Raw genomic sequence first — 13,472 nt, forward strand, 5'->3', positions numbered from 1 at the left:
CTCAAGGAGAGGAGGAGAATGGGGGATAGAGAAAGAGAGAACAGGCAGGCATCCTAAAGATTTTGATGTGCCAGTGCCTGACTCACCCTGAACATCACTGGTTTCAAGCTTTTAGCAAATTTTCTGAAAAATTAAACAACTATGTGGTCGTAGTCAGCAGGATTTGAACCTGCACGGGGAGACCCCAATGGATTTCGAGTCCATCGCCTTAACCACTCAGCCACGACTACCTCTCATGCAATGTGATGTTTTCACAAAAGTTTCTCTATGGGTTGAGCTACTTCATTTCAAGCTGTGAGGATGACTGAAGTAATATTGTATCAGAGATGATTTAAATGGGAAGTTAATCCTGACCACAGTGGCCTGTGTTAATGATTTTAAAATATAACTTGGAGAATGCTTAATACTTGGTATAGTTTTGGGTTTATAAAATGTCAGTACTGACATCTAAGTTTATCAAAAGCGTCATCCTTCGAGCCGGAAATGAAGCAGCGACCTTAGGATTTCTGTACCAATCTCCTTTACAGTCCTCCGCTCTACCAGCTGAGATATTGAAGGATTCCACGATTGTACACCTGTGATATTACGTGCAATTAAAATGATTGAGTGTTAATTTTAAACATTTTCAACTTTCCAAGCAAAATGAAAAATGATTTGACTACACAAAAGAGATTCAACTACTTATTCCTGTGTTGCTTTATCACACAAATTGTCATGTTTAATCATTTGGAAAATATCACTAATAGTTTGACTTATATTTGTGCAAATACGATCAACTGGCTGCAGAGCTAGTTTGGAAAGCACTTTCAATAGATTTTTTAGTGTAGCCAAACTTACATCAAGATTAGAGATGCTTGAGCCTATCAAACCTTCTACACTCTTTTGAATTTTGCTTGTTTTGTAAACTAATCAAGTGTTCAAGGAATGATGGGGATATTCCATTGTTTGCTCTGATTTGACAATCCATTTTGGACAATGAGCGACCCTTTTGAGCTAGTGAAGATAATTGTGCTACATGAGAGTATGCACAGACAATTATTTTTCTTTTTTTGCATTAAAGCACAATTTTTAATAAAGGAGAGGTTAATGATATAATAATTAGCACTGAAAGTCATCTGACACGATTTGAAAGTAAATTGTTGTGCATTGAAAGTAACCAAAGCTCTTTTTACTTTGAGTGGACATCATTTTCTTTCAAATGAATTTGATATTTTGCTAAATGTACAAAACTTTCTTACAAATTTGACATTCAAAATGCATTTGTAATTAATAAATGCTACTTAGTATGGCTGCTGAGATTCCTGGGCTCAGTCTCAAGGAGAGGAGGAGAATGGGGGATAGAGAAAGAGAGAACAGGCAGGCATCCTAAAGATTTTGATGTGCCAGTGCCTGACTCACCATGAACATCACTGGTTTCAAGCTTTTAGCCAATTTTCTGAAAAGTTCAACAACCATGTGGTCGTAGTCGGCAGGATTCGAACCTGCGCGGGGAGACGCCAATGGATTTCGAGTCCATCGCCTTAACCACTCAGCCACGACTACCTCTCATGCAATGTGATGTTTTCACAAAAGTTTCTCTATGGGTTGAGCTACTTCATTTCAGGCTGTGAGGATGACTGAAGTAATATTGTATCAGAGATGATTTAAATGGGAAGTTAATCCTGACCACAGTGGCCTGCGTTAATGATTTTTAAAATATAACTTGGAGAATGCTTTATACTTGGTATAGTTTTGGGTTTATAAAATGTCAGTACTGACATCTAAGTTAATCAAAAGCGTCATCCTTCGAGCCGGAAATGAAGCAGCGACCTTAGGATTTCTGTACCAATCTCCTTTACAGTCATCCGCTCTTCCAGCTGAGATATCGAAGGGTTCCACGATTGTACACCTGTGATATTACGTGCAATTAAAATGATTGAGTGTTAATTTTAAACATTATCAACTTTCCAAGCAAAATGAAAAATGATTTGACTACACAAAAGAGATTCAACTACTTATTCCTGTGTTGCTTTATCACACAAATTGTCATGTTTAATCATTTGGAAAATATCACTAATAGTTTGACTTATATTTGTACAAATACGATCAGCTGGCTACAGAGCTAGTTTGGAAAGCACTTTCAATAGATTTTTTAGTGTAGCCAAACTTACATCAAGATTAGAGATGCTTGAGCCTATCAAACCTTCTACACTCTTTTGAATTTTGCTTGTTTTGTAAACTAATCAAGTATTCCAGGAATGATGGGGATATTCCATTGTTTGTTCTGATTTGACAATCCATTTTGGACAATGAGCGACCCTTTTGAGCTAGTGAAGATAATTGTGCTACATGAGAGTATGCACAGACAATTATTTTTCTTTTTTTGCATTAAAGCACAATTTTTAATAAAGGAGAGGTTAATGATATAATAATTAGCACTGAAAGTCATCTGACACGATTTGAAAGTAAATTGTTGTGCATTGAAAGTAACCAAAGCTCTTTTTACTTTGAGTGGACATCATTTTCTTTCAAATGAATTTGATATTTTGCTAAATGTACAAAACTTTCTTACAAATTTGACATTCAAAATGCATTTGTAATTAATAAATGCTACTTAGTATGGCTGCTGAGATTCCTGGGCTCAGTCTCAAGGAGAGGAGGAGAATGGGGGATAGAGAAAGAGAGAACAGGCAGGCATCCTAAAGATTTTGATGTGCCAGTGCCTGACTCACCCTGAACATCACTGGTTTCAAGCTTTTAGCAAATTTTCTGAAAAATTAAACAACCATGTGGTCGTAGTCGGCAGGATTTGAACCTGCGCGGGGAGACCCCAATGGATTTCAAGTCCATCGCCTTAACCACTCGGCCACGACTACCTCTCATGCAATGTGATGTTTTCACAAAAGTTTCTCTATGGGTTGAGCTACTTCATTTCAGGCTGTGAGGATGACTGAAGTAATATTGTATCAGAGATGATTTAAATGGGAAGTTAATCCTGACCACAGTGGCCTGCGTTAATGATTTTTAAAATATAACTTGGAGAATGCTTTATACTTGGTATAGTTTTGGGTTTATAAAATGTCAGTACTGACATCTAAGTTTATCAAAAGCGGCATCCTTCGAGCCGGAAATGAAGCAGCGACCTTAGGATTTCTGTACCAAACTCCTTTACAGTACTCCGCTCTACCAGCTGAGATATCGAAGGATTCCACGATTGTACACCTGTGATATTACGTGCAATTAAAATGATTGTGTTAATTTTAAACATTATCAACTTTCCAAGCAAAATGAAAAATGATTTGACTACACAAAAGAGATTCAAATACTTATTCCTGTGTTGCTTTATCACACAAATTGTCATGTTTAATCATTTGGAAAATATCACTAATAGTTTGACTTATATTTGTACAAATACGATCAGCTGGCTACAGAGCTAGTTTGGAAAGCACTTTCAATAGATTTTTTAGTGTAGCCAAACTTACATCAAGATTAGAGATGCTTGAGCCTATCAAACCTTCTACACTCTTTTGAATTTTGCTTGTTTTGTAAACTAATCAAGTATTCCAGGAATGATGGGGATATTCCATTGTTTGTTCTGATTTGACAATCCATTTTGGACAATGAGCGGCCCTTTTGAGCTAGTGAAGATAATTGTGCTACATGAGAGTATGCACAGACAATTATTTTTCTTTTTTTGCATTAAAGCACAATTTTTAATAAAGGAGAGGTTAATGATATAATAATTAGCACTGAAAGTCATCTGACACGATTTGAAAGTAAATTGTTGTGCATTGAAAGTAACCAAAGCTCTTTTTACTTTGAGTGGACATCATTTTCTTTCAAATGAATTTGATATTTTGCTAAATGTACAAAACTTTCTTACAAATTTGACATTCAAAATGCATTTGTAATTAATAAATGCTACTTAGTATGGCTGCTGAGATTCCTGGGCTCAGTCTCAAGGAGAGGAGGAGAATGGGGGATAGAGAAAGAGAGAACAGGCAGGCATCCTAAAGATTTTGATGTGCCAGTGCCTGACTCACCCTGAACATCACTGGTTTCAAGCTTTTAGTAAATTTTCTGAAAAATTAAACAACCATGTGGTCATAGTCAGCAGGATTTGAACCCGCGCGGGGAGACCCCAATGGATTTCGAGTCCATCGCCTTAACCACTCGGCCACGACTACCTCTCATGCAATGTGATGTTTTCACAAAAGTTTCTCTATGGATTGAGCTACTTCATTTCAGGCTGTGAGGATGACTGAAGTAATATTGTATCAGAGATGATTTAAATGGGAAGTTAATCCTGACCACAGTGGCCTGCGTTAATGATTTTAAAATATAACTTGGAGAATGCTTTATACTTGGTATAGTTTTGGGTTTATAAAATGTCAGTACTGACATCTAAGTTAATCAAAAGCGTCATCCTTCGAGCCGGAAATGAAGCAGCGACCTTAGGATTTCTGTACCAATCTCCTTTACAGTCCTCCGCTCTTCCAGCTGAGATATCGAAGGGTTCCACGATTGTACACCTGTGATATTACGTGCAATTAAAATGATTGAGTGTTAATTTTAAACATTATCAACTTTCCAAGCAAAATGAAAAATGATTTGACTACACAAAAGAGATTCAACTACTTATTCCTGTGTTGCTTTATCAAACAAATTGTCATGTTTAATCATTTGGAAAATATCACTAATAGTTTGACTTATATTTGTACAAATACGATCAGCTGGCTACAGAGCTAGTTTGGAAAGCACTTTCAATAGATTTTTTAGTGTAGCCAAACTTACATCAAGATTAGAGATGCTTGAGCCTATCAAACCTTCTACACTCTTTTGAATTTTGCTTGTTTTGTAAACTAATCAAGTATTCCAGGAATGATGGGGATATTCCATTGTTTGTTCTGATTTGACAATCCATTTTGGACAATGAGCGACCCTTTTGAGCTAGTGAAGATAATTGTGCTACATGAGAGTATGCACAGACAATTATTTTTCTTTTTTTGCATTAAAGCACAATTTTTAATAAAAGAGAGGTTAATGATATAATAATTAGCACTGAAAGTCATCTGACACGATTTGAAAGTAAATTGTTGTGCATTGAAAGTAACCAAAGCTCTTTTTACTTTGAGTGGACATCATTTTCTTTCAAATGAATTTGATATTTTGCTAAATGTACAAAACTTTCTTACAAATTTGACATTCAAAATGCATTTGTAATTAATAAATGCTACTTAGTATGGCTGCTGAGATTCCTGGGCTCAGTCTCAAGGAGAGGAGGAGAATGGGGGATAGAGAAAGAGAGAACAGGCAGGCATCCTAAAGATTTTGATGTGCCAGTGCCTGACTCACCCTGAACATCACTGGTTTCAAGCTTTTAGCAAATTTTCTGAAAAATTAAACAACCATGTGGTCGTAGTCAGCAGGATTTGAACCTGCGCGGGGAGACCCCAATGGATTTCGAGTCCATCGCCTTAACCACTCGGCCACGACTACCTCTCATGCAATGTGATGTTTTCACAAAAGTTTCTCTATTGGTTGAGCTACTTCATTTCAGGCTGTGAGGATGACTGAAGTAATATTGTATCAGAGATGATTTAAATGGGAAGTTAATCCTGACCACAGTGGCCTGCGTTAATGATTTTTAAAATATAACTTGGAGAATGCTTTATACTTGGTATAGTTTTGGGTTTATAAAATGTCAGTACTGACATCTAAGTTTATCAAAAGCGTCATCCTTCGAGCCGGAAATGAAGCAGCGACCTTAGGATTTCTGTACCAATCTCCTTTACAGTCCTCTGCTCTACCAGCTGAGATATCGAAGGATTCCACGATTGTACACCTGTGATATTACGTGCAATTAAAATGATTGAGTGTTAATTTTAAACATTATCAACTTTCCAAGCAAAATGAAAAATGATTTGACTACACAAAAGACATTCAACTACTTATTCCTGTGTTGCTTTATCACACAAATTGTCATGTTTAATCATTTGGAAAATATCACTAATAGTTTGACTTATATTTGTGCAAATACGATCAACTGGCTGCAGAGCTAGTTTGGAAAGCACTTTCAATAGATTTTTTAGTGTAGCCAAACTTACATCAAGATTAGAGATGCTTGAGCCTATCAAACCTTCTACACTCTTTTGAATTTTGCTTGTTTTGTAAACTAATCAACTGTTCAAGGAATGATGGGGATATTCCATTGTTTGCTCTGATTTGACAATCCATTTTGGACAATGAGCGGCCCTTTTGAGCTAGTGAAGATAATTGTGCTACATGAGAGTATGCACAGACAATTATTTTTCTTTTTTTGCATTAAAGCACAATTTTTAATAAAGGAGAGGTTAATGATATAATAATTAGCACTGAAAGTCATCTGACACGATTTGAAAGTAAAATGTTGTGCATTGAAAGTAACCAAAGCTCTTTTTACTTTGAGTGGACATCATTTTCTTTCAAATGAATTTGATATTTTGCTAAATGTACAAAACTTTCTTACAAATTTGACATTCAAAATGCATTTGTAATTAATAAATGCTACTTAGTATGGCTGCTGAGATTCCTGGGCTCAGTCTCAAGGAGAGGAGGAGAATGTGGGATAGAGAAAGAGAGAACAGGCAGGCATCCTAAAGATTTTGATGTGCCAGTGCCTGACTCACCTTGAACATAACTGGTTTCAAGCTTTAAGCAAATTTTCTGAAAAATTAAACAACCATGTGGTCGTAGTCGGCAGGATTTGAACCTGCGCGGGGAGACCCCAATGGATTTCGAGTCCATCGCCTTAACCACTCGGCCACGACTACCTCTCGTGCAATGTGATGTTTTCACAAAAGTTTCTCTATGGGTTGAGCTACTTCATTTCAGGCTGTGAGGATGACTGAAGTAATATTGTATCAGAGATGATTTAAATGGGAAGTTAATCATGACCACAGTGGCCTGCGTTAATGATTTTTAAAATATAACTTGGAGAATGCTTTATACTTGGTATAGTTTTGGGTTTATAAAATGTCAGTACTGACATCTAAGTTTATCAAAAGCGGCATCCTTCGAGCCGGAAATGAAGCAGCGACCTTAGGATTTCTGTACCAATCTCCTTTACAGTACTCCGCTCTACCAGCTGAGATATCGAAGGATTCCACGATTGTACACCTGTGATATTACGTGCAATTAAAATGATTGTGTTAATTTTAAACATTATCAACTTTCCAAGCAAAATGAAAAATGATTTGACTACACAAAAGAGATTCTAATACTTATTCCTGTGTTGCTTTATCACACAAATTGTCATGTTTAATCATTTGGAAAATATCACTAATAGTTTGACTTATATTTGTACAAATACGATCAGCTGGCTACAGAGCTAGTTTGGAAAGCACTTTCAATAGATTTTTTAGTGTAGCCAAACTTACATCAAGATTAGAGATGCTTGAGCCTATCAAACCTTCTACACTCTTTTGAATTTTGCTTGTTTTGTAAACTAATCAAGTATTCCAGGAATGATGGGGATATTCCATTGTTTGTTCTGATTTGACAATCCATTTTGGACAATGAGCGGCCCTTTTGAGCTAGTGAAGATAATTGTGCTACATGAGAGTATGCACAGACAATTATTTTTCTTTTTTTGCATTAAAGCACAATTTTTAATAAAGGAGAGGTTAATGATATAATAATTAGCACTGAAAGTCATCTGACACGATTTGAAAGTAAATTGTTGTGCATTGAAAGTAACCAAAGCTCTTTTTACTTTGAGTGGACATCATTTTCTTTCAAATGAATTTGATATTTTGCTAAATGTACAAAACTTTCTTACAAATTTGACATTCAAAATGCATTTGTAATTAATAAATGCTACTTAGTATGGCTGCTGAGATTCCTGGGCTCAGTCTCAAGGAGAGGAGGAGAATGGGGGATAGAGAAAGAGAGAACAGGCAGGCATCCTAAAGATTTTGATGTGCCAGTGCCTGACTCACCCTGAACATCACTGGTTTCAAGCTTTTAGTAAATTTTCTGAAAAATTAAACAACCATGTGATCATAGTCGGCAGGATTTGAACCTGTGCGGGGAGACCCCAATGGATTTCGAGTCCATCGCCTTAACCACTCAGCCACGACTACCTCTCATGCAATGTGATGTTTTCACAAAAGTTTCTCTATGGGTTGAGCTACTTCATTTCAGGCTGTGAGGATGACTGAAGTAATATTGTATCAGAGATGATTTAAATGGGAAGTTAATCCTGACCACAGTGGCCTGCGTTAATGATTTTTAAAATATAACTTGGAGAATACTTTATACTTGGTATAGTTTTGGGTTTATAAAATGTCAGTACTGACATCTAAGTTTATCAAAAGCGGCATCCTTCGAGCCGGAAATGAAGCAGTGACCTTAGGATTTCTGCACCAATCTCCTTTACAGTCCTCCGCTCTACCAGCTGAGATATCGAAGGATTCCACGATTGTACACCTGTGATATTACGTGCAATTAAAATGATTGAGTGTTAATTTTAAACATTATCAACTTTCCAAGCAAAATGAAAAATGATTTGACTACACAAAAGAGATTCAAATACTTATTCCTGTGTTGCTTTATCACACAAATTGTCATGTTTAATCATTTGGAAAATATCACTAATAGTTTGACTTATATTTGTACAAATACGATCAGCTGGCTACAGAGCTAGTTTGGAAAGCACTTTCAATAGATTTTTTAGTGTAGCCAAACTTACATCAAGATTAGAGATGCTTGAGCCTATCAAACCTTCTACACTCTTTTGAATTTTGCTTGTTTTGTAAACTAATCAAGTATTCCAGGAATGATGGGGATATTCCATTGTTTGTTCTGATTTGACAATCCATTTTGGACAATGAGCGGCCCTTTTGAGCTAGTGAAGATAATTGTGCTACATGAGAGTATGCACAGACAATTATTTTTCTTTTTTTGCATTAAAGCACAATTTTTAATAAAGGAGAGGTTAATGATATAATAATTAGCACTGAAAGTCATCTGACACGATTTGAAAGTAAATTGTTGTGCATTGAAAGTAACCAAAGCTCTTTTTACTTTGAGTGGACATCATTTTCTTTCAAATGAATTTGATATTTTGCTAAATGTACAAAACTTTCTTACAAATTTGACATTCAAAATGCATTTGTAATTAATTAATGCTACTTAGTATGGCTGCTGAGATTCCTGGGCTCAGTCTCAAGGAGAGGAGGAGAATGGGGGATAGAGAAAGAGAGAACAGGCAGGCATCCTAAAGATTTTGATGTGCCAGTGCCTGACTCACCCTGAACATCACTGGTTTCAAGCTTTTAGTAAATTTTCTGAAAAATTAAACAACCATGTGGTCATAGTCGGCAGGATTTGAACCTGTGCGGTGAGACCCCAATGGATTTCAAGTCCATCGCCTTAACCACTCAGCCACGACTACATCTCATGCAATGTGATGTTTTCACAAAAGTTTCTCTATGGGTTGAGCTACTTCATTTCAGGCTGTGAGGATGACTGAAGTAATATTGTATCAGAGATGATTTAAATGGGAAGTTAATCCTGACCACAGTGGCCTGCGTTAATGATTTTTAAAATATAACTTGGAGAATACTTTATACTTGGTATAGTTTTGGGTTTATAAAATGTCAGTACTGACATCTAAGTTTATCAAAAGCGGCATCCTTCGAGCCGGAAATGAAGCAGCGACCTTAGGATTTCTGTACCAATCTCCTTTACAGTCCTCTGCTCTACCAGCTGAGATATCGAAGGATTCCACGATTGTACACCTGTGATATTACGTGCAATTAAAATGATTGAGTGTTAATTTTAAACATTATCAACTTTCCAAGCAAAATGAAAAATGATTTGACTACACAAAAGAGATTCAACTACTTATTCCTGTGTTGCTTTATCACACAAATTGTCATGTTTAATCATTTGGAAAATATCACTAATAGTTTGACTTATATTTGTACAAATACGATCAGCTGGCTACAGAGCTAGTTTGGAAAGCACTTTCAATAGATTTTTTAGTGTAGCCAAACTTACATCAAGATTAGAGATGCTTGAGCCTATCAAACCTTCTACACTCTTTTGAATTTTGCTTGTTTTGTAAACTAATCAAGTATTCCAGGAATGATGGGGATATTCCATTGTTTGTTCTGATTTGACAATCCATTTTGGACAATGAGCGGCCCTTTTGAGCTAGTGAAGATAATTGTGCTACATGAGAGTATGCACAGACAATTATTTTTCTTTTTTTGCATTAAAGCACAATTTTTAATAAAGGAGAGGTTAATGATATAATAATTAGCACTGAAAGTCATCTGACACGATTTGAAAGTAAAATGTTGTGCATTGAAAGTAACCAAAGCTCTTTTTACTTTGAGTGGACATCATTTTCTTTAAAATGAATTTGATATTTTGCTAAATGTACAAAACTTTCTTACAAATTTGACATTCAAAATGCATTTGTAATTAATAAATGCTACTTAGTATGGCTGCTGATATTCCTGGGCTCAGTCTCAAGGAGAGGAGGAGAATGGGGGATAGAGAAAGAGAGAACAGGCAGGCATCCTAAAGATTTTGATGTGCCAGTGCCTGACTCACCCTGAACATCACTGGTTTCAAGCTTTTAGCAAATTTTCTGAAAAATTAAACAACCATGTGGTCGTAGTCGGCAGGATTTGAACCTGCGCGGGGAGACCCCAATGGATTTCGAGTCCATCGCCTTAACCACTCGGCCACGACTACCTCTCATGCAATGTGATGTTTTCACAAAAGTTTCTCTATGGGTTGAGCTACTTCATTTCAGGCTGTGAGGATGACTGAAGTAATATTGTATCAGAGATGATTTAAATGGGAAGTTAATCCTGACCACAGTGGCCTGCGTTAATGATTTTTAAAATATAACTTGGAGAATGCTTTATACTTGGTATAGTTTTGGGTTTATAAAATGTCAGTACTGACATCTACGTTTATCAAAAGCGGCATCCTTCGAGCCGGAAATGAAGCAGCGACCTTAGGATTTCTGTACCAATCTCCTTTACAGTACTCCGCTCTACCAGCTGAGATATCGAAGGATTCCACGATTGTACACCTGTGATATTACGTGCAATTAAAATGATTGTGTTAATTTTAAACATTATCAACTTTCCAAGCAAAATGAAAAATGATTTGACTACACAAAAGAGATTCAAATACTTATTCCTGTGTTGCTTTATCACACAAATTGTCATGTTTAATCATTTGGAAAATATCACTAATAGTTTGACTTATATTTGTACAAATACGATCAGCTGGCTACAGAGCTAGTTTGGAAAGCACTTTCAATAGATTTTTTAGTGTAGCCAAACTTACATCAAGATTAGAGATGCTTGAGCCTATCAAACCTTCTACACTCTTTTGAATTTTGCTTGTTTTGTAAACTAATCAAGTATTCCAGGAATGATGGGGATATTCCATTGTTTGTTCTGATTTGACAATCCATTTTGGACAATGAGCGGCCCTTTTGAGCTAGTGAAGATAATTGTGCTACATGAGAGTATGCACAGACAATTATTTTTCTTTTTTTGCATTAAAGCACAATTTTTAATAAAGGAGAGGTTAATGATATAATAATTAGCACTGAAAGTCATCTGACACGATTTGAAAGTAAATTGTTGTGCATTGAAAGTAACCAAAGCTCTTTTTACTTTGAGTGGACATCATTTTCTTTCAAATGAATTTGATATTTTGCTAAATGTACAAAACTTTCTTACAAATTTGACATTCAAAATGCATTTGTAATTAATAAATGCTACTTAGTATGGCTGCTGAGATTCCTGGGCTCAGTCTCAAGGAGAGGAGGAGAATGGGGGATAGAGAAAGAGAGAACAGGCAGGCATCCTAAAGATTTTGATGTGCCAGTGCCTGACTCACCCTGAACATCACTGGTTTCAAGCTTTTAGTAAATTTTCTGAAAAATTAAACAACCATGTGGTCATAGTCGGCAGGATTTGAACCTGTGCGGGGAGACCCCAATGGATTTCGAGTCCATCGCCTTAACCACTCAGCCACGACTACCTCTCATGCAATGTGATGTTTTCACAAAAGTTTCTCTATGGGTTGAGCTACTTCATTTCAGGCTGTGAGGATGACTGAAGTAATATTGTATCAGAGATGATTTAAATGGGAAGTTAATCCTGACCACAGTGGCCTGCGTTAATGATTTTTAAAATATAACTTGGAGAATACTTTATACTTGGTATAGTTTTGGGTTTATAAAATGTCAGTACTGACATCTAAGTTTATCAAAAGCGGCATCCTTCGAGCCGGAAATGAAGCAGCGACCTTAGGATTTCTGTACCAATCTCCTTTACAGTCCTCTGCTCTACCAGCTGAGATATCGAAGGATTCCACGATTGTACACCTGTGATATTACGTGCAATTAAAATGATTGAGTGTTAATTTTAAACATTATCAACTTTCCAAGCAAAATGAAAAATGATTTGACTACACAAAAGAGATTCAACTACTTATTCCTGTGTTGCTTTATCACACAAATTGTCATGTTTAATCATTTGGAAAATGTCACTAATAGTTTGACTTATATTTGTACAAATACGATCAGCTGGCTACAGAGCTAGTTTGGAAAGCACTTTCAATAGATTTTTTAGTGTAGCCAAACTTACATCAAGATTAGAGATGCTTGAGCCTATCAAACCTTCTACACTCTTTTGAATTTTGCTTGTTTTGTAAACTAATCAAGTATTCCAGGAATGATGGGGATATTCCATTGTTTGTTCTGATTTGACAATCCATTTTGGACAATGAGCGGCCCTTTTGAGCTAGTGAAGATAATTGTGCTACATGAGAGTATGCACAGACAATTATTTTTCTTTTTTTGCATTAAAGCACAATTTTTAATAAAGGAGAGGTTAATGATATAATAATTAGCACTGAAAGTCATCTGACACGATTTGAAAGTAAAATGTTGTGCATTGAAAGTAACCAAAGCTCTTTTTACTTTGAGTGGACATCATTTTCTTTAAAATGAATTTGATATTTTGCTAAATGTACAAAACTTTCTTACAAATTTGACATTCAAAATGCATTTGTAATTAATAAATGCTACTTAGTATGGCTGCTGATATTCCTGGGCTCAGTCTCAAGGAGAGGAGGAGAATGGGGGATAGAGAAAGAGAGAACAGGCAGGCATCCTAAAGATTTTGATGTGCCAGTGCCTGACTCACCCTGAACATCACTGGTTTCAAGCTTTTAGCAAATTTTCTGAAAAATTAAACAACCATGTGGTCGTAGTCAGCAGGATTTGTACCCGCGCGGGGAGACCCCAATGGATTTCGAGTCCATCGCCTTAACCACTCGGCCACGACTACCTCTCATGCAATATGATGTTTTCACAAAAGTTTCTCTATGGGTTGAGCTACTTCATTTCAGGCTGTGAGGATGACTGAAGTAATATTGTATCAGAGATGATTTAAATGGGAAGTTAATCC

At 36.2% G+C, this 13,472-nt stretch overlaps 11 non-coding genes across 11 annotated transcripts; all 11 read right to left on the reverse strand.

Moving 5' to 3' along the window:
- Window positions 1-148: 148 nt before the first annotated feature.
- On the reverse strand, window positions 149-230 carry TRNAS-CGA (transfer RNA serine (anticodon CGA)). The gene has a single exon. It is a non-coding gene; the product is annotated as a tRNA-Ser (tRNA).
- Window positions 231-1,460: 1,230 nt separating this feature from the next.
- On the reverse strand, window positions 1,461-1,542 carry TRNAS-CGA (transfer RNA serine (anticodon CGA)). Its single transcript has one exon. It is a non-coding gene; the product is annotated as a tRNA-Ser (tRNA).
- Window positions 1,543-2,773: 1,231 nt separating this feature from the next.
- TRNAS-UGA (transfer RNA serine (anticodon UGA)) lies at window positions 2,774-2,855 on the reverse strand. The gene has a single exon. It is a non-coding gene; the product is annotated as a tRNA-Ser (tRNA).
- A 1,229-nt stretch (window positions 2,856-4,084) lies between these two features.
- TRNAS-CGA (transfer RNA serine (anticodon CGA)) lies at window positions 4,085-4,166 on the reverse strand. Its single transcript has one exon. It is a non-coding gene; the product is annotated as a tRNA-Ser (tRNA).
- A 1,230-nt stretch (window positions 4,167-5,396) lies between these two features.
- TRNAS-CGA (transfer RNA serine (anticodon CGA)) lies at window positions 5,397-5,478 on the reverse strand. Its single transcript has one exon. It is a non-coding gene; the product is annotated as a tRNA-Ser (tRNA).
- A 1,231-nt stretch (window positions 5,479-6,709) lies between these two features.
- Window positions 6,710-6,791, reverse strand: TRNAS-CGA (transfer RNA serine (anticodon CGA)). The gene has a single exon. It is a non-coding gene; the product is annotated as a tRNA-Ser (tRNA).
- A 1,229-nt stretch (window positions 6,792-8,020) lies between these two features.
- Window positions 8,021-8,102, reverse strand: TRNAS-CGA (transfer RNA serine (anticodon CGA)). Its single transcript has one exon. It is a non-coding gene; the product is annotated as a tRNA-Ser (tRNA).
- Window positions 8,103-9,333: 1,231 nt separating this feature from the next.
- Window positions 9,334-9,415, reverse strand: TRNAS-UGA (transfer RNA serine (anticodon UGA)). Its single transcript has one exon. It is a non-coding gene; the product is annotated as a tRNA-Ser (tRNA).
- A 1,231-nt stretch (window positions 9,416-10,646) lies between these two features.
- TRNAS-CGA (transfer RNA serine (anticodon CGA)) lies at window positions 10,647-10,728 on the reverse strand. Its single transcript has one exon. It is a non-coding gene; the product is annotated as a tRNA-Ser (tRNA).
- Window positions 10,729-11,957: 1,229 nt separating this feature from the next.
- TRNAS-CGA (transfer RNA serine (anticodon CGA)) lies at window positions 11,958-12,039 on the reverse strand. The gene has a single exon. It is a non-coding gene; the product is annotated as a tRNA-Ser (tRNA).
- Window positions 12,040-13,270: 1,231 nt separating this feature from the next.
- On the reverse strand, window positions 13,271-13,352 carry TRNAS-CGA (transfer RNA serine (anticodon CGA)). The gene has a single exon. It is a non-coding gene; the product is annotated as a tRNA-Ser (tRNA).
- Between the last annotated feature and the right edge of the window lie 120 nt (window positions 13,353-13,472).

This window comes from Pseudophryne corroboree, chromosome 4 (assembly GCF_028390025.1).
Source record: "Pseudophryne corroboree isolate aPseCor3 chromosome 4, aPseCor3.hap2, whole genome shotgun sequence".
Classification (NCBI taxonomy): Eukaryota; Metazoa; Chordata; class Amphibia; order Anura; family Myobatrachidae; genus Pseudophryne; species Pseudophryne corroboree.